At 40.6% G+C, this 21,053-nt stretch overlaps 1 non-coding gene across 1 annotated transcript; it reads right to left on the reverse strand.

Moving 5' to 3' along the window:
- Window positions 1–14,259: 14,259 nt before the first annotated feature.
- LOC118486002 lies at window positions 14,260–14,366 on the reverse strand. The gene has a single exon (XR_004877859.1). It is a non-coding gene; the product is annotated as a small nucleolar RNA R71 (small nucleolar RNA).
- Window positions 14,367–21,053: the final 6,687 nt, after the last annotated feature.

Raw genomic sequence — 21,053 nt, forward strand, 5'->3', positions numbered from 1 at the left:
TTCATGAATGGAACTACACGACGCACGATTTAGAGCTGGGAGCTGTTGTGTTCGCGCTTAAGATATGGCGACACTACCTGTACGGTACCAGGTGCACGATTTACACCGATCACAGGAGTCTCGAGCATATCCTTAAGCAAAAGGATTTGAACATGCGTCAACGAAGATGGGTTGAACTTCTGAATGATTACGAATGCGCCATCAAGTACCATCCAGGCAAAGCCAATGTTGTGGCTGACGCTCTCAGTCGGAAAGACACTTTACCTCGGCGCGTGCGAGCGCTACAACTTACGATTCAGTCTAGTCTTCCTGCACAGATACGAGATGCTCAGGCAGAAGCATTGAAACCAGAAAACGTCAGGGCTGAAGCCCTACGCGGCTCACGACAGCGGTTAGAACAGAAGGCAGACGGCGCCTACTATGTAACGGGGCGTATTTGGGTCCCACTTTATGGCGGTCTACGCGAGCTGGTAATGGATGAAGCTCACAAGTCTCGCTACTCGGTACATCCAGGGTCGGACAAAATGTACCACGACATCAGAACTACTTATTGGTGGCCTAGCATGAAGGCCCACATTGCCACTTATGTCGGCAAATGCTTGACCTGTGCGAGAGTCAAGGTAGAATACCAGAAACCAGCGGGTCTACTTCAGCAACCCACGATACCGCAATGGAAATGGGAAGAGATTTCCATGGATTTTGTTACAGGCCTACCCAGATCCCAGCGTGGGAATGATACCATATGGGTGATCCTGGATCGACTCACCAAGTCTGCACACTTCCTAGCTATAAAGGAAACGGATAAGTTCTCCACTCTCGCAGACATCTATCTTAAAGAAGTTGTTTCGAGGCACGGGGTGCCCACTTCCATCATTTCGGATCGGGATGCACGATTCACGTCAGAACTATGGCAAGCAATGCACAAATCTTTTAGGCTCACGGTTAGACATGAGCACAGCATAGCACCCTCAGACGGATGGGCAGTCTGAGCGAACGATTCAAACACTTGAAGACATGCTTAGGGCATGCGTTATCGATTTCGGCAACGGCTGGGAAAAGCACCTCCCTTTGGTGGAGTTCTCGTATAATAATAGTTATCACACCAGCATTCAAGCCGCTCCATTCAAGGCATTGTACGGACGTAAATGCCGGTCACCTCTCTGTTGGGCAGAGGTGGGGGATAGCCAGATCACGGGTCCAGAGATTGTAGTGGACGCCACAGAAAAGATAGCACAGATACGACAACGCATGGCGGCAGCACGCGACCGTCAGAAAGCCTACGCGGACAAGCGTAGAAAGCCATTGGAATTTCAGGTCGGGGACTGGGTTTTACTTAAAGTCTCACCCTGGAAGGGTGTGGTTCGTTTTGGCAAACGGGGCAAACTCAATCCGCGGTATGTCGGACCATTCGAGATCATAGAGAAAATAGGCAAAGTAGCCTACAAGCTAAATCTACCAGCTGAACTCGGTGCAGTTCACAATGTATTTCACGTGTCGAATCTGAAGAAGTGCCTGTCAGATGAGACCCTCATAGTTCCTTTTAAAGAACTCACTATCGACGAGCGGTTGCAGTTCGTCGAGGAACCAATTGAAATCACGGACCGGGATGTGAAGGTCCTCAAAAACAAGAGAATCCCTCTTGTTCTAGTTCGTTGGAACTCCCGTCGTGGCCCAGAGTACACCTGGGAACGCGAAGACAGGATGACAGAAAAGTACCCCCAGTTATTCGGAACCAATGCAACCACTACTGAGGCTGAAGCTACTACTTCGGAATTTCGGGACGAAATTCCAGATCAACGGGGGGAGGATGTGACACCCCAGGAAAACCAGTGAACAATACAACTTACATAGCTTCCTCAGTGAGTGCGTACCAAATTTCGGGACGAAATTTCTTTTTAGTTGGGGATAATGTGACAACTCGAACTTTAGACCTACTTTGTGTAACGATACGTGGTTATGAGAACGTTATTAATTGAATGATTATGTGATTATGTTATATGTGATGTGCATTTTACATGTTTGAATGAAACCCGAACCACACACCATAAACCGATCGCACAAGAAGGCACCCGGTCGCACAAGCCCATGATGGGCCGCGCTGTTTTGTACTCAGACTATAGGGCAGCCCAAGTGGTGGGTTCGGCCCATCCTTCCTTAAACCGATTAACACATAGGAGAGTTGTGACCATTCCCCACTTTTTACAAAAACACTAACACACACAAAACCCTAGCTCCCTCTTCTCTCCTTCGAAGCCGACGGCACCAAGATTACAAGTTGGATCAATTCTTGTTCACCCTCTTTCATATCGGTTAGTGTTTGATATTGATATCTTGTTGAATGATGTTGTGATTATATGATTTTATTAAAACCGTTAGGGTTGATTGTTATGATGAACAAAATGAACCGTATATAGATGTTCTTGTGGATCGAATTGCATGAGAATAACTTCAAAACCGATTCAATGATGCTTGATTAAATTGCTGTTACGATATATGTTCCGGATTGATAACTTGTTGGTGTGCTAGTGAATCGGGTTATGCATGTAATCGGCTGGTATGTGGTTGTTATGTTTTAAGGTTTGATTCGATTGCATATGGATAGATATTGTTCATAGGCACGGTACTAGGGTTCATATGGATTAGATGTTTGATTTCCTTGTTTTATCGAATATGGGTTGATTGAGAAACTGTTAATTGTGTTCATTAAAATGGAAACTATGTGTTGGTCAAACAAATTGATTAAGATTGTAACTGATAAGCATGATTATGGGAATGATTTTCGGAATTTAAAACCAATCACACAAGTTGGTCGCACAAGAAACAAGTCACAAGAGACTTGATCCGATCACACAAGGGCATGTCGCACAAGAGATCCTCAGTCGCACAAGAACTGTGGGATCTCACAAGTTATCGGGTTCGTTAACAGTTGGGCCGAACAAGCCCAAATCCAGTCGCACAACCCAATAGGATCGCACAAGGCTTAGTTATTTATTGGGCCGTAGTCTTGGGCCGAGTAATAGAGCTGATCGCACAAGCAGCTCGGATCGTACAAGCCTAAGCCGGATCGCACAAGGCTTTTATGTGTTATCGGATTGGGCCGAGAATGTGTTGTTGATTGTTATGTTATTTGGGCTTCTTATTATTTTGGGCCGGGGGTCTAACGGAGTCGCACAACATGTTGTGGATCGCACAAGGCTGTGCTGAACGCACAACATGTTGGGCCGACTGTTATTGGGCTATATCTTTCGGATCGTACAAGTTAGACATGATGAGTGCTTGACTATTATTGTTAAAGTGTTAACGTGTATTATGTGATTTGCCATGATCATACTTGATACAATACGTGTAGAACATACGTGCGATATACGAACCTGACTTGTATGGTAACCCTGTTAGGACGTGGTTGACCACTGTTAGTTCAAGAACCCTCTCCTTTTGTGTATCTGCCGAGCAAACCCAAGGTGAGTTCACACAGCCAAGGCATGGGGTTCCCAGGGTGGGAATGGGATTGGATGATTATTTCGTGCGCACATAGTTAATGGAACCTAATGATATGGTCCTCAGGGTGAGGATGGTAAATGATAAGATACGACTAGACTAGTATACCTACTTGAACTGATCTCCGCACACACGCCAAGGGTTGGCTGCGATATTATGACTGATCTTCGCACACATGCCATAGGAAGGCTGCGAACTATACATACTAAACTTCGCACACATGCCAGGGTGGCCAGCGATACAAATATACATAGTCTAGAATACTTGAGAACTCTCCCTAATCTTCGCATACATGCCTAGAGGGATGCGATACGAACTAATACGATACATGATTAGATGAACGAACGCAATGCTTACTATACCAATACTATTACTGAACTTACTTTCTGTGAACTCGCTCAACTAGTTGTTGACTCTCTGCTGCATGCCTTGCAGGACCTCAGGTACTTTTGGAGCTTGCACAGGGATTGTGGACAAAGATTCGTGAATGCTTGTTAAACGTTTATGACATTTCAACTATTGATTATGTTGGGTTTATTTACATGCTTCCGCTATTTAAACAAAGTTTGGTTTGAACATCAATCATGTCGTGATGAGTTACTTTATCTACTTTTATTATTAAATGCTATGTTCGATATGATTGGTGGCTTGATCCTGGTCATGTCACGCCTCCAAGCGATGGTACTCCGCGTGTGGATTTTGGGGGTGTGACAGCAGGAGCCGAAGACACCTACGGAGATTCGCAGTTTCCTAGGTCTAGCAGGATACTACAGACGCTTCATCGAAAATTTCTCAAGAATTGCTGCACCCCTAACTTCTTTAACTAGGAAGAGTATAAAGTTTAATTGGGGCCCTAAGCAGCAAGAAGCTTTTGATATCCTCAAACAAAAGCTGAGCAATGCTCCAGTGTTGACATTGCCGGAAGGAATGGAAGAATTTGTCGTATATTGTGATGCATCGCACACCGATATGGGTTGTGTGCTTATGCAGAGGGGCAAGGTGATTGCCTATGCTTCGCGACAATTGAAAGTGCATGAAAAGAACTACACCACCCATGACTTGGAGTTGGGTGCCGTTGTGTTTGCACTAAAGCTTTGGAGGCATTACCTTTATGGCATTAAATTTGTGATCTATTCTGATCACAAAAGCCTTCAGCATCTGTTCAATCAGAAAGATCTGAATATGAGGCAGCGACGTTGGATGGAAACTCTGAACGACTATGACTGCGAAATAAGATACCATCCATGCAAGGCCAACGTAGTCGCAGATGCCTTGAGCAGGAAAGAAAGAGTGAAACCGATAAGGATTAATGCCAAGAGCATTGAAATCAAGAACAGTCTAAATGAGAGATTGTTAGCTGCACAGAAGGAAGCTGTGTCAGAAGCTAACTATCCAAACGAGAAGCTAGGAGTAACTGAAGAACAGTTATCCTATGGCAAAGACGGAATTCTGAGATTGAATGGAAGGATATGGGTTCCTGTTTATGGAGGTCTTCGTGACGTTATCCTTCAGGAAGCCCACAGTTCCCGATATTCCATTCATCCTGGTGCTGATAAAATGTACCAGGACTTGAAGGCAAACTTTTGGTGGATAGGCTTGAAAAAGTCTATAGCCACCTACGTAGCAAGGTGTTTGACTTGTGCGCAAGTAAAAGCTGAACATCAAAAGCCGTCAGGCTTGCTATAACAGCCTGAACTTCCCAAGTGGAAATGGGAAATGGTGACGATGGATTTCATCACCAAATTGAAACGATACAATATGGGTAATAGTCGATAGACTGACTAAGTCAGCACATTTCCTACCCATAAAGGAAACTCATAGCTCCGATATATTAGCCTAGTTGTTTGTAGACAAGATTGTAGCCCTTCATGGAGTGCCTATGTCTATCATCTCTGATAGTGATACCAGATACACATCACACTTTTGGAAAAGTTTCCAACAATCTTTGGGCACACGTTTGAATTTCAGTACGGCTTACCACCCTCAGACAGATGGACATAGTGAGCGTACAATCCAAACGTTAGAAACATGCTTCGTGCATGTGCGATCGACTTAGGTGGCAATTGGGATAACCACCTACCCTTGGTCGAATTCTCCTATAACAACAGCTACCATTCGAGCATTAAGGCTGCACCTTTCGAAGCCCTATATGGTAGAAAGTGTCGAACGCCCGTTTGTTGGGCAGAAGTTGGAGATGTCCAAATGACAGGACCTGATATAATATTTGAAACAACGGACAAGATTGTCCAAATTCGCGATCGATTGAAAGCTGCCCGAGACAGGCAGAAAAGCTACGCAGATTTGAAGCGTAAGCCTTTCAATTTCGAAGTAGGCGACAAGGTTTTGCTTAAGGTATCACCCTGGAAGAGGGTGAAGCGATTCGGTAAGAAAGGCAAACTAAGCCCGAGATATATTGGACCTTTCGAGGTAATCGAAGGTGTCGGATCAGTTGCCTACAAATTAAACTTACCGGAAGAGCTCAGTGGTATCCACAATGTGTTTCACATCTGTAACTTGAAGAAGTATTTCGCTGATGAATCACTGGTTATACCGCATACAGACGTACACATCGACGAGAGCTTAAAGTTCGTTGAAAAACCTGTGTCGATCGAAGATCGACAGGTTAAGAAGCTTCACAGGAAGTATATACCGATAATGAAGGTAAAATGGGATGCCCGTAGAGGTCCCGAGTACACGTGGGAGGTAGAGTCCACAATGAAAGAAAAGTACCCTCAGTTATTTCAATAAATCTCGAGGTCAAGATTTCTTTTAAGGGGGTGAGGATGTAACACCTCGAAATTTTTGTGTCCAATATATGAACGACACGTGTCACTTACGACTAAAGTAAAGTAAACCTGGATTTAATTAAAGATGTATGGTAGGATTTTTGAACACATCGACATGTTAACTTACACCTCTGAGCGACTCCATTATAAATCCCGAGACCCTAACATGATTAATAAACATCTAATATACCTTAATCCGGTGGTTACTAATAATGATGGATGCCAACTTTGCAAGAAATGGATCCTATGAAAATAATGCACGTTAAATCTCCATTCATGAATCCTATCATTGTTCAATTCAATTACATTGCATAATGGGGTAGACAACTGTTCAAGCATGGGTTAAAGGCATGGTACTGATAATTCATGGCCAGAAATCATGCATTGCAAGTTGACTATTCAATGCATGAAAGGTTAAATTTTTGCTTCTGACAAGGGCTTACGGACCGCAAGGGTCCTGCCTTACGGTCCGTAAGGTGCGAAAGGGTAAAACATTTTCTCTGTCAAAGGCTTACGGACCGCAAGGGCCCTGCCTTACGGTCCGTAAGGGGTGCCCAGCGACAGTAAGTTGGCTGTTGGCTGTTATAACGGTTAAACCGACTTAGTAAGATATTTTCAGCAACATGGGCGACCCCTAACCTTTCCTAGACACTAGGAAACACTTGTAAATGATCTGGATCACCCCTTAGACCTAGTTGTCATGATCTTGGAGGATTTAGAACACTATAAAAGGCCAATGGGTTGCAACCAAGTTCTTCACACCTTCATTCTGCTTTCTGATCATTTCTGAGGCTCAAGCATTCTCTCTAAGCTTCACAAGTCGTGCATAGGACTCTTGTAAGTATGCTTCACCCTTTCTTGGTTAAGTTTTGCTTAGATATAGCCTAAAAGTCAATCCGTCGTAATTAACGATTGACTTAACGATAAATCACAAATGGTCCAGTGATTTGTCGAATCAAAGGCAGTTATATGTTGGTAATCATGTGGGCATTAAACCCCTAAAAGGGCACCCTCTGATTCCCACTTTAACTAGTCCGAATGTCGAGTCAAACCTGCTTAGAAAAAGTCAACAGAATGCTAAATTGCGATTTTATGCATAATCAGTAATGTAGATGACGTGTAACCTGTTTTAACACTCATACAACATGATAATAAGTATATTAACTAGTCTAAGCTTGTTTGATTCGACCATTTACTGTTTTGACCCGGTTCGGAACCGAAAGTCGCAAAACTTTGACTTTTGCTTTGACTTCAGTTCTGACCCGTTATGGTATGTTTTAGATATGCCTTAGGACTCTCTTAGGAACAGGTTACATAATGGTATAACCCTCTGTGACCGGTTCGTTGTTTGTCCGAGTCTTTTGCACATTTCCGTTAAACGCCTAAAAGTTGACCATAACGCCCCTTTTACTTTAAAACGAGAAATTTTGGATATGTGAAAGGACAATAACCTTAGTTACTGATTCCTAAGCATTTCCCTAAAATTTCACGTCAATCCGAGGTCTAGAATAGGAGTTATGCTAAATAGCACAATTACGGAAACTTTAATAATTAAACGGCGCATTTAGCATAAAGCCTATCTAAACCCAAATTTCGACACCAAACCTTCTACACACTGATGTAAAATAATATTTTGAGATTTTTAAAGATTTTTAATCATTTTTAACCTGCTCATAACCTGCGGTTATGGCATCGGTTCGGTAAATACCGAATATACCCTTTTTGGACATAACTTGAGTTCTACAAGGTATTTGACCCGATTCTAGTTGCTACTGATTTTAAATAATAAATAGAGTATTTTGGACTTTATAAACTGTTCAGAAAACTCAGATTGCCTGTAGAACTCGGAACCCTCTTTTATAATCTTTAAAATGACCGAAATACCCCTACGGGGCATATATCGGAATTAAACTCATTTCAGGCATTATGGAAGGTATCCTACTGATACCACAACCTCTTTAAAGCATATTGACTTAGGAAACCTGTGTAGGACTCTTACGGTTAACCGTTACGCCTTTTGCGTGCACGGTTCGGTTTATGTAACTAGTTTACATAAACTAGCCGAAACGGGTCAAACCTTATTGTTTTGACCTCAAAATCCAGAGTGTGTTTATATTACCCATATAAAACAAGTCTTCAAACTTGTTGGGTCCAAACCACATTCCATTCCCGGTTTTCGCCTTTCAGGCGATTAAACTGTAATTATCCCTTGAAACTAACCGGTCTAAGCTAAGGCTAAACTAAAGACCCGTTAGGATTCTAATAGGTTATTTTAAACCTTCGTTCCAGAATAGGAGACCAGTAAAAGATACTTGCATTTATTTGATTGAGATTATTACTTGCTCAGGTAAATACTTTTAACTTATTTTCTGTTATACAGGCTTGGGTTACGGTATTTAAAATACCGCTTGGTCGGGCAATTGACCCCAACTCATTAGTAGTTGGATATTATCAATGTGACCCATTTAAAAATTGGTTTTATTGGCTTTACACCTTTGGGAGCTTAATGACCATGTCCCGGATATCCTTGGCATCATTTTACGAAATGGCCACGACCTCGACACGCGGGTGTAGGCGTACACCCGACAAGGTGTCTATAATTATAAAGGTATAACCGTTGGTTTTCCCGCCACGGCTTTATGCTTTGTGGCGTGTCTATTAACCTTAAACCCGGCACGACCCGGGCGACCGAACGCATAGTGAACATGTAATTCTTTTACAAGATTAAATTGATAAATTATCCCAAGTTATAAAGGAGTTTGTGCCTCGTGCATTCAAATCAATTTTTTTAAACATTTTACAAAAGTGTCGGTTGAATGTATTTACCAGTGTAAACTGACGTATTTTCCCCAAAAGATTAAATGCAGGTTTTGTACGAAATAGACTGGCCACTCCTTAAGCATCGTTAGAGTCTCGCAAGCTTGGGATGCCATATCTGTTGAACAATATTTATATTTTTATTTTGATCCCCTGTGGATTATATTCAACTATTTGTGATACTTGGATATTGCATTTAATGGTTGGAATATATCTATCTTTATGCTTCCGCTGTGCATTTAAATATTGTGGTTTGACTATATTGTTGCCAACTATGTCACGGTAATCCCCTACCGGGCCCACCGGTGAAACATGTGGAAATCGGGGTGTGACAGTAAAGAAATATTTACAGACAATATTTTTGTGAGTTTGTGTAAGAGGATCATATCAGTTTATGAGACAAATCATCAACACCGTTAAGCTTTAGACATTTTAAGATCTAAATGATTCACCTAGATTATCAGTTAAATCTTTACACAAAGTTCAACTGTTTCGAGATACGAGATTAATGTTTTAAGTACTTGAACTTAATCGCGTGTCCCACCTCATAATATACTCCCGTATCCAAATTTCTATATTCAGTCTTACAGGTGAGTGTACACTAGTAATACCTGTAAACGGGTAAATGCGAAACCGTGAGAGCTCAGGTCAGAACTTCCGTTCAGCAGAGAGATGACGGCTCGACTTTAGGTGTGTCCCGTTTGGGGATCTTTTCTTCAACTGCCATTGATACATATCTTTCGATATTTCTCAATTTTTTAGCAGAGGGCTGGCTTTAAGATTAAAGCTTTTGCAAAGCATTATACGAGGACTAGGCTATTGCTTCCGCAAAATCAGAAGTCCTGGTATAATACCCCAGATATTACCATGCACAAAGACCTAGTATGTCAGAAACAGAAAATCTTTCAAACAAGATTTCGGGGGTTACCCATATATCCGAGAGATGTTCCCCACGAAATAAATAAGCATTTATATTTATGTTTATATCTCGAAAACAATCTACTAAATAAGTAAAAATCTACTGACACATCATCAGTGAGATCATTTATCACTATTTGACATTCCAAATCTTTAGCGTGTTGTGATAGTCCACTGATGTACTATCATTTCCTCTTTTATACAACAAAACTCATTTTTAGAGTTTTTCAATGTTTTTGGCTTTTTTCAAATTTTCTAATATTTTTGGATTTTCTGAAATTCTTACTCCCCCTAAAATTCAAAAAACATTTAAAGAAATTTAAAACAAACTGTACAAGAATGTGACAAACTGATGTATCAAGCTTCAAATCTCCATCCACTTGACATAAACAATCAAAACTCCCCCTATCAACAAACTATTTTCTCATTTTGATTTCAAAACACTTAAGTTTGTTTTAATCAAAAATGATTTTTCCGGAAAATTAGTTTTGTTGATTTTGAAACCAACTGTAGGTTAGGGATTCATCACATTGCTCTTTCAACCACTTGCAAAATTTAACAATTTTATACTTTTATCAACCCAACCATCACTAGTAGAAAATCAATTACAACTTAATGTCCCTGATTTATCACTTGTAGATCAAACCAATTACCAACTGTAGAAAATCAAGTACAACTTAATGTCCTTGATTTACCACTTGTAGGTATGCACAATCAAATCTTATACAAAGAATGATGCCGATTCCTGCTCCACTCTTACCAACCTGGGAGCTCTGGCAAGTCAAGAAAATATCCACCTAAGCCTGACCAGCCTTGGGTGATACCGAGTTACCAACACTCAGTTTCTTACCGTTCATCTTCTTCTCATAGAACTCTTTAACCCCTTTGACTTTTCTGTCAACCATTTTTCCAAATATATTTTTTACAGTGGGGTTAAAGGCCTTTTCAACATCAAATTCCTTCTTTTCAGAAAAAAATTGATTTGAAATCTCAACCCTTCCAATTTTCTTCTTAAAATTTTCAACCCGAAGTGGTGGAAAGTTCTTATCATCCACAATCGGAACTGATTTTTCACTTTTTGATTCAACCTGTGGCTCCTCTGACTTTGTGGAATCAGATTCATCGCCAGAAGATAGCTCCTCTGATTTTGCCATATCAGAATCATTGCAAGAACTATCCTCAGATTTCTTAACAACCCATTTTTGGTTGTCAAGTTTTGCACTTCTCTTGTAAAACCTGTTTGAACATTCACCAATTTCAAATTTTGAATTCTTGAAAATTTTTGTTCTGTCAATTAGTGGTTCAAACACAATCTCTTTATCTTTCAGTTTAGAAACTCCCTGTTTGGTTTGATTTGCCTGTGAACAATTCATGGCAATATGACCATTTTTTCTACATTTGAAACAGATTCGAGTTTCCTTCTTTTGATCAACAGTCTTCATCTCTTCATCTTGCTTCTTCGCAAGGAATTCTCTGTTTGACTGATTTCTGAATAATTTTTCTTTTTCTTCTTCAGAAGATGTACCTGGAACAAATATCATTTTTGATTTAAAATTTCTAACATATTTTTCATTTTTATGATTTTCTGGTGGAATAAATCCTAATCCTTTCTTTTTGAAATTACCGTTATGGTTTGGTTTCTTTCGATAACCAGAACCAGAACTGTAACCTTTTTTCTTGTTTTCTCTTTGTTGTACTCTTGAGGTGTATTTTTTAGGTTTTTCATTAAGATTTACATCTTTTATTTCAGAAATATTAATTTCTGTTAATTTGAAAACCTTTTTTTATTAATTCTAGTTTGACACCTCTTATTGGAAATTCCTCATCAGAATATAATTTGTCCGAATCATTCAAAGTATATGCTACTTTAAATGTTTCATCACTCAAATTAGATTTTGATAACAGGAATTCATTATTGTAAACTCTTTTGCCCTGTTTGATGGTTTGACTCGGAGTGCTGGACTCAGACTTCGACTTTGACTCCGACATAGACTCCGACTTTGACTCCTAAGTTTCATCATTCTCTAACACATGATCCACCACTTTCTTCATCAATTGAGATTGTTGATCAGTGCCAGACGATGTGAACGTGACATTAATGTTTTCTGGAAAATTGACTGATGGTTCAGACTCCCACTATAAGTTGGTTGCCTTTTCGACTCTTTCTGAATTTGGATTTCTTGGCGAATATCCATTTTCAAGCAGGGGTGGACACTTTGTGTAACCGACACCTTGTTTCTTACCAGAAACTGTCACTTTAGTGTCCTTCTTCTTTTCAGATGTCTTTTCTTCAGATGTTTCTTCTTCAAAAACCTTCATGCCTTCCACAGTTGGATAAATCCTGTCAATGACATAAGAAGTACACGAGTAACTTTTTAACAAATGATTTACTCTTTCTATTTCAGTTCTTTGAGTCTCCAGTTTCTGTTCCAGAACAGCACACTTCTCGATGTAGTTGTTCACAACTTTCTGTTTTATCATGAACGCTCCTTGAAGTGGTTTCATTGCTGTTGCCTATTCTTCGCTTGTTTCATTGTACATATTCATGGCTTTGTTCAGCACAAGTACAAAGCTATACAATCGACACACCTTCCACATACTCCCTGAGTTCGATACCCTCTTACCACTATCTATAGTTGTTTTGGGGATTAAATTTGCGTGACCCACGACAATGATATGGGTGTGAATGGCTTGACCCCCTCATATGTAAACTACTATTAATACATTAAACCAGCTACTTGGGATTGTATCCATGCTAACTCAAACCACTTAGCCGAGGGTAACGTCACCTTCAAAAGAGTGGCCTACCACTTTTCGCATTAATAACTTAATTAATTATCTTTCAATATTCCGACCCTTGGGGATTGTATCCTTACTGACTCAAACCACTGGGTTGAGAGCAACGTCACCTTCAAAAGAGAGGCCTACTACTATAACTAAGATAATATCTTAATAAGTCCGAAAGTGCAAAAATCATCAAAGGATACTTAAAAGGCAGGTCGGATCCAAGTGATTCATCTTGTCTATCTGTTTTTTATTTTATTTTTATTTCTGCATTTTTTGTTTTATTTTTCATGTTTAAAACCTTTTCTCGAAAATTTTAGCTTGATTAGACGTTGAGGATAAACCGGTACTAAAAGCTCTTGTGTCCTTGGACGACCTTGGTATCTTAACAACGCTATATTACGCTCACGATGGGTGCACTTGCCCAAGTGTGTGTTTAGAGTTAGTAGAATATTGTGTTTTATAAATTTAAAACTTGACTAATGTGTAAAATGGGCTTAAAATATCAATAAAAACATATTTCACCGAACGTACACCAAGTTTTTGGCGCCGTTGCCGGGGACACAAGGATTTTAAGAAAGTTAGGAATCAACGGCCTAATCATTTTTTCTTAATTTTCTATTTTTTTGGATTTTTCTTAATTTTTCAGCTACTGCAGACTTCAGCACGGGCCGTGCCTGGTCGGACACGGGACCGTGCCCAGCAACCTTACTGGCAGTTTTTTTTTCTGAGTTACAGAAGAGCGACCACGGGGCCGTGGCGGTGCACCACGGGGCCGTGCTGAACTCCCCAGTAACTGTGATCCATAAAACAATCACTGTAACAACGACCACGGGCTGTGGTCAGTGACCACGGGCTGTGGTCAGTGACCACGGGGCCGTGGTAAGACTTATGACCAACGTTCTTTTTGTTTTATCGCTGGACTTGGAACCCAAGCGCAACACCTTAACTTTCTACGCAGTGCATGAGCTCCAGTTCCAATAAAGACATAAAAGAACCTCTAGACGAACCCGAACGCTTTCTGAGAAAGAGACTAAAAGCTAAAAGCCAAGAGAAAACTTCGGGGGACCAACTTCTAATGGCGGATCAGCGTACCCTTATGGATTACCTACGGCCCACGGTAGGTAATCTCGGAGCCGCTATCAATGCACCGAATGTCGATGCCAACAACTTCGAACTTCGACCGCATTTGATTCAAATGCTCCATAATTCCGCAACCTTCCATGGCCTAGCTGATGAAGATCCACATCCACATATTACCAACTTTTTGGAAATATGTAATACTTTTCGGATCAACGGAGCATCAAACGACGCCATCCGCCTCCGAATGTTCCCATTCTCACTAAAGGATCAAGCCAAGGCTTGGCTTAACTCCCTCCCAAGTGGTTCGGTAAACACTTGGGATGAACTTACCCAAAAGTTTCTATATAAGTATTTCCCGCCCTCTAAAACTGCTAAATTAATGACTGAAATCAATACATATTCACAAGAGGACGGGGAATCCTTATATGAAACTTGGGAAAGATTCAAGGAGCTATTGAGGAAATATCCTCATCATGGTCTCGCAGTGTGGCAACAAGTATCCACTTTCTATAATGGGTTGTTACCACACACAAGAGAAACACTCGACTCTAGCTCCGGGGGACTCCTAGGTAATCGTCGCCCAAATGAAATTTATAATCAAATTGAGGAAATTGATCAAAACAATTTTCTATGGCACATACCCCGAGGCACAAAATCTATTGCCCCGGGTGCCCACAAAGTGGATGAAATCACCTCTTTACAAGCCCAAATCGAGGCCCTATCTTCAAAAATCAAAAAGTTAGAAATGGCAAAAACGGCCTCGGTTATGGCTTGCGAAGGGTGTGGTGGGCCACATGAAAATTAGAGTTGTATGAAAGAAATGGATAATAAAACAGAAACGGTAAACTACATTGATAATAGACATAGGCCGTCGGGTCCCCCAACGGGCACTTACAACTAAGGATGGCGTAACCACCCTAACCTTGGTTGGAGGGAACCCGGAAATAGTAGTAACCAACAAAACCAAAACCAAAGAACAAACTTTCAACAACAACCAAGAAATGAGTCACAAAATTTCTCTCAACAACAAGGGGGACGAGAGCGGCTTGAAGACATTGTTTCACGCCTCATCTCCGAAACCGAAAAAAACAACTCGGATCGATTCCTACAAATGGAATCAAACTTTAGAAATCAATAAGCTAGTATACAAAACATTGAAAAACAATTAAATCAACTAGCCCAAAATTTCTTCGAGAGACCACAAGGCGCACTACCTAGCAATACCGAAACCAACCCAAAGGCGCAAGTACATCTCATAACACTAAGAAACCGGATCGTAGGTCTCGAGGAGGCCCCACTACCCCCATCCGAAAAAAGTCCACCCAGTCAAACCACGACCTCACCTCCAACCCATAAGGAAACAACGCCTCCGCCAAATCCCGAACCAACTAAGAACCCCTCGGTACCCTACCCTGGTCGGTTACTTCGCTAAAAGACCCCAATTCACAAAATTCATAAACTTACTAAAACAATTGCATATCAATCTTCCATTTGTGAAAGTCCTCACTCAAATGCCAAAATATTCAAAATTTATGAGAGACTTCCTCACTCATAAAAGGAAGACTGAAACATTGCAATTAGTCAATTTAAGTGAAGAATACCCTGCCATGCTACTCAATAAACTCCCACAAAAGAAAATCGACCCCGAAAGTTTCACCTTCCATTGTTCCATTGGGGGATCTACTGTACGCAATGCACTAGCCGACCTTGGGGCTAGCATCAATCTCATGCCCGCATCAATGTTTGACCAACTCGGGCTAGGTAAAACAAGCCCCACAAAGATGAGCATACAACTAGCCGATAGGTCTATCAAATACCCACAAGGTGTCGCCGAAAATCTATTGGTAAAAGTCAGAGACTTTGTCTTGCCGACCGACTTTGTTATACTCGACATGGAGGAAGACACCGAAGTAGCGCTCATTCTAGGAAGACCATTCCTTGCCACCGCTCACGCAACGGTGGATATGAGTGATGGGAAACTAACATTGAAAGTCGGGGACAAAGAGATGAAATTCGGGGTTGGGAAAAGAGTAGAAGACGACCTGGTCAACTACATGGATGTCATAGACTCAAGTGTAGATGACGCTATCCGACGATACAACACCGGATGCGAGACATCCCGCCCGGGTAACGTATGACTGACTTAGGGTCTAGCCAAGGACCCTTATAAACGTGGCATACCACGGAGGCATTCCGCGAAACTATCCATAGTTTTTAGTTTAGTGTAACTTTTATATTTTCTAGTTTAGCTTTACTTTTCAGGAATAAAACACACTCGAAAAGGTGGAGGTTACCAAGGGAACGTTTAAACCACACCCCATTGATGTGTGTCGTGTGTTATAGGTTTTTACGTATATTTTTAGCCCTTTTTACACTTTAGTCAAGTTTTAAATTTATAAAACACGATATTTACTAACACGAAACACACATATGGGCAAGTGCACCCATCGTGAGCGTAGTATAGTGTTGGTAAGATACCGAGGTCGTCCAAGGACACAAGAGCTTTTAATACCGGTTTATCCTCAACGTCTAATCAAATCAAAAATTTAGAAAAAGGTTTTAAACTAGAAAATAAAAACTAAAAATGCTGAAAAATAAAAATAAAAATAAAACAGATAGACAAGATGAATCACTTGGATCCGACTCGCCTTTAGTGTAACCTTTGATTATTTTCGCACTTTTGCACTTTTTAAGAGATTATCTTAGTTATAGTAGTAGGCCCCTCTTTTGAAGGTGACGTTACCCTCAACCCAGTAGTTTGAGTCAGCAAGGATACAATCCTAAAAGGTTGGATTATTGAAAGATAATTAATTAAGTTATTACTGCGTAATGTGGTAGGCCCCTCTTTAGAAGGTGACGTTACCCTCGGCTAAGTAGTTTGAGTCAGCAGGGATACAATCCTAAATAGTCGGGTTAATGTTTTAATAGTAGTTAACATATGAGGGGGTCAAGGAGTTTGGACCCCCGCCATCCAATACCAGTGGGTATTAAAGGAGGTCCTACTAAACTTGACCTAGGTCCTTGCAGGATCTATACTCTAAACAAGGCAAGACTCTTACCAAACCATTCCCTTAACCCCCGACCAGGTAGCCAACATATCTCCATATAGACCGTGGAGATACGAATGGTTAAAATCTTTTATTTTATATAGACAGTAAAATAATGCCAAGACACCACGGACAAATGATAAGGAAGATTCACCTTCAACATAAGAAACTAGTTATTAAAGTCATTAATACATAACCAAATAAAAAGTGCGAAAAGATTAAAAACAAAAAGTATTACACTAAACACTTGTCTTCACCAAGTGATGTAAGAGACTTAGGCAAACATGGCCTTTGATTGTCAAGAACTCTTATGATCAATCTTGGATCCCGAGACTACTCACACACTCTATGATGGATGATGGTGGTGGATGTGGGTTGTGATGGTGGTGGTGGGTGGGTGAAGTGTGAGAGAGGTGGTTTGCCAAGGGATAGTTTGCAAGTGAGCCAAGCACTCCAATTTATAGCCTACACAGAAGCCCGGACACGGCCCCGTGTCCATTGGGCACATCCCCGTGTCCACCCCTCTTCTCTTTCTTCATTAAATGCAGTTTGTCTGCATTAGTTGACCACGCCCCCGTGTCCGCTGGGCACGACCCCATGTGCAGAAGCGTATCTGTACTATCAAGATTTGTCTAGATTCTGCGAATCTTTGTGTTGACCACGACCCCGTGTCCGCTGGGCACGCCCCTGTGGTGGGTGATAAAAGCTTCTACAACTTTGTCTTTTCTGTAGACACTTGGACACGCCCCCGTGCTTAGTGAGCACGGGGCGTGTTCATCCTTTTGTTATCTTGTTCTTGCTTGGCGAGATGCTGTCGAGGGGTCGGGCATGCCATGTTTATTCTTTTTCTTGTATTTATGTTAGATTTAGTTGCCTTTTTGATTCTTTTGTTCATTTGAGCTCATTTAATCCTGAAAATACAAAAGGAAGACAAAAACACACTTTTTCCAACATTAGTACTAAAAAATGGTTAGTTTTATGCCACATTTGATGTAATTTATATGTTGCATTTTGCACACATCACCATGCACAAAAACAGAGCCTCCTGACAATTTTCCAGCATTACAGCAACTTCAGCACGGGGCTGTGCTCAGCCCAACACGCCCCGTGCCCAAGGCTTTGTAGAAATTTACCCAGTTCAGGTAACTGGACACGGGGTCGTGCTCATTGAACACACCCCGTGCCCAGCCTTCTGTGAAATTTTGGTACTGGCAATCTGACCACGGGGTCGTGCCCGGACCAAAACGGGGCCATGGCCAGATGCCCAGTAACACAAAATCTTGTTTTTCAACACCTTTTTACACATTCAATCAACCTAAAAACTTATTTACAGAGATTATTTCAAAAAGGAGGAGGTTTGATTTCTTGTCAATCCTGTAGTAGGAGTAAGTTTCACACCAGGACCGAGCGTTTTACTAATACAACTTTGGCAGAGTTTCACACCGGTACAAACGGGTCAACGAACTAGAATGAAATGTTTAATATGGTCATACAGTTGATCTGGTACGAACGAGTCAACTGACTAGAACGAAATGTTTTATATGGTCATACAGTTGATCTAGTACGAACTGGTCATCGGACTAGAATGAAATGTTTAATATGGTCATATTGTTGATCCGGTACGAACAGGTCAACGGACTAGAATGAAATGTTTAATATGGTCATCCAGTTGATCCGGTATGAACGGGTCAAAGGACTAGAATAAAATTTTTATTATGGTCATACAATTGATCCGGTGCGAACGGGACAACGAACAAGAATGTTATGTATAGAATGAATATGTAGACGATCCGGTATGAACAGGTCAAAAAATAAGAATGTTATGTTTGGAATGATCATGTAGACGAATCCGGTACAAGCAGGTCAACGAGCTAGAATATAATGTTTGAAATAGTCATGTATATTCCGTTGTGAGCGGGTCAAATGTTTATAAATTGATTATCATTTGAACGGATTAAAGTGATAAAATCGACTAGATGAGTAAGTCAAATCTAATGTAATGGAAGGAATATAAACATGAAGCTTGTGGGAATAATGAAAATGGTGGAATGTCATGTTCAATAAAAGTTAGGACTTTACCCTTCCTGTACTTAAATAAATCTTTGTTTATGTTGTAGGTAAAACCGCACAATAAGCGGACTCGCGAACTTGGAACGAACACACGCACAACTCTTTTTCGCCCTCAACGCGCTTCCGAACTAGTTTATACAATGGGTCAAAACTTTTGGTTGTTTATGTACTTAAAGTATAGTTGTTAGACATGTTCCAAAAACAGTGACTATAACTTTTGGTAAATGGTAGTTGGTTGTATATACTTTTAAAAGGTTAACTTTGTATAATTTGGCTGAATTTCAAGTAATGTATAAAAGTTTAAATTTGGTCGTAAAATTTCGTTGTTTAATATTTGGTTTCGACCGCGTGAAAGAATGGGCCTTATAAGTTGGTATCAGAGCCATGGTTTGAGAGATTCAAGTATAGGATCGGAGTACTTGAACTCAAACCGAGAGCTCTTGCAGGCGTGTGTGTGTTCGCTCTAAGGCGCAATACAAGTAAGTGCTTTTAAGGTTTAAAGATTACACATATGGTAAACGGAACGGGATGGGAATTTTAGAATGGGACTAGAAATTATTAGATTAATGGTGATACTAGAGGATACGGAATAGTTTCGGTTGAAATGGGAATCGAAAACAGGTCACACAAGCGAAAACAAGAATGAACAACGTCACCAGAATAGGCAAGGCGTCGCCGACACTACCCCAGGTCGTCGCCGACGCTGCCTTCTGCTCTGACGCGCTAAAAATTAGTCTACGCAAAAACTGGAGACGCAAGTTTACCAGGTGTGTCGCTGACGCAGCCCAGACCGTCGCCGACGCCACTTGTAGGCCTGCAACGCTGTTTTTGATGATTTTTCGTGTCACGGACCCCGTACCCCTATAGACCCCCGAAAAGTGGCAAAAACTGATAAGAAGTCATGTAATGTAATTGTGTTATGTTTAGATGTTTCGAGAACGAACATTTCAGAAGGAAGATTGAGAATGTATGAAATAATAAGTTCGCCGACTTTATGATGGCACGTAGGAGCTTCGTGGCCGCTTTTGGCCATACGGTAGTAAGAAAGCATGTAAATTGAAGTGTTTTACGTTAAGATGCTTGGGAAACAAAGATGGTTTAAACTAAAAGTTGAGAATGTAGAGAATAACAAATCCTCCAATCCTACAATAGAAAAAAGGGGCGTTGAGACCCGTTATGGTCCCACATTGATAAAAATAATAATCAAGAAATAAGTAATGATGTATTGGATCGAGGTGAAGGAATGCAAAATGCAATTTGCTAATGTAAATATGTTTATATAAACGGCTGTGAAATTTTATGTAATTGATGGGTGAATGAGTATAGGATACAACCATTAGATAATTAAACATGTGAAATATGTTATAGATGGAATACATGTCAGAATTTTGGTTGGTTATGTGATTTGGTAAAAAGTGTGCATTAAAAGGTTATACCCTGTGTTGGAGTGGTATGATGTTCACCATATGTTTGAATAGTTGCTTAATTGAAATGGAGAAGTAAATATATACTAAATGTGAAGCTTATGAGATCAATTGAAGGGGATGGAAATTGGAATGATGTTGAGTTAGCTAAGTATGAAATATACTAGATGTGAAGTTATGAAAATGCTAACATGCATAAAAATGTTATACTTGACGATTAAATGAAGGCACGAGTCTAGTATGTGGATTGCGCACCTGGCCAGTGCGCGAGAAGCATACGGCACTTGTGAGACTATTATAATTGTCACATGAATATCTAGTAGAATTGGAAGTAAGTGGATGTGTATGTGAAAGAAGTTGTAAGACTCTCAAGAAAATGAGGGTATTATGTGAGAATGAAAATGTTTGAACCCGTAAGTAAGTACGTATCAAACAAGTAATAACGAATGGTGAGAATGAAAAAGCTTGAATCCGTCGATGAGTACGGATCAAACTTATAAGAATGAAATGTAGGAATGAAAAGTTAAATCCGTAGGCGAGTACGGATCAAACATACAAGAATGACAAGTATGAATGAAAAGATAAACCCGTAGGTGAGTACGGATTAAACATGTATGAACGAAAAG

The sequence above is a fragment of the Helianthus annuus genome, chromosome 13 (genome assembly GCF_002127325.2).
Source record: "Helianthus annuus cultivar XRQ/B chromosome 13, HanXRQr2.0-SUNRISE, whole genome shotgun sequence".
NCBI classification, from domain to species: Eukaryota; Viridiplantae; Streptophyta; class Magnoliopsida; order Asterales; family Asteraceae; genus Helianthus; species Helianthus annuus.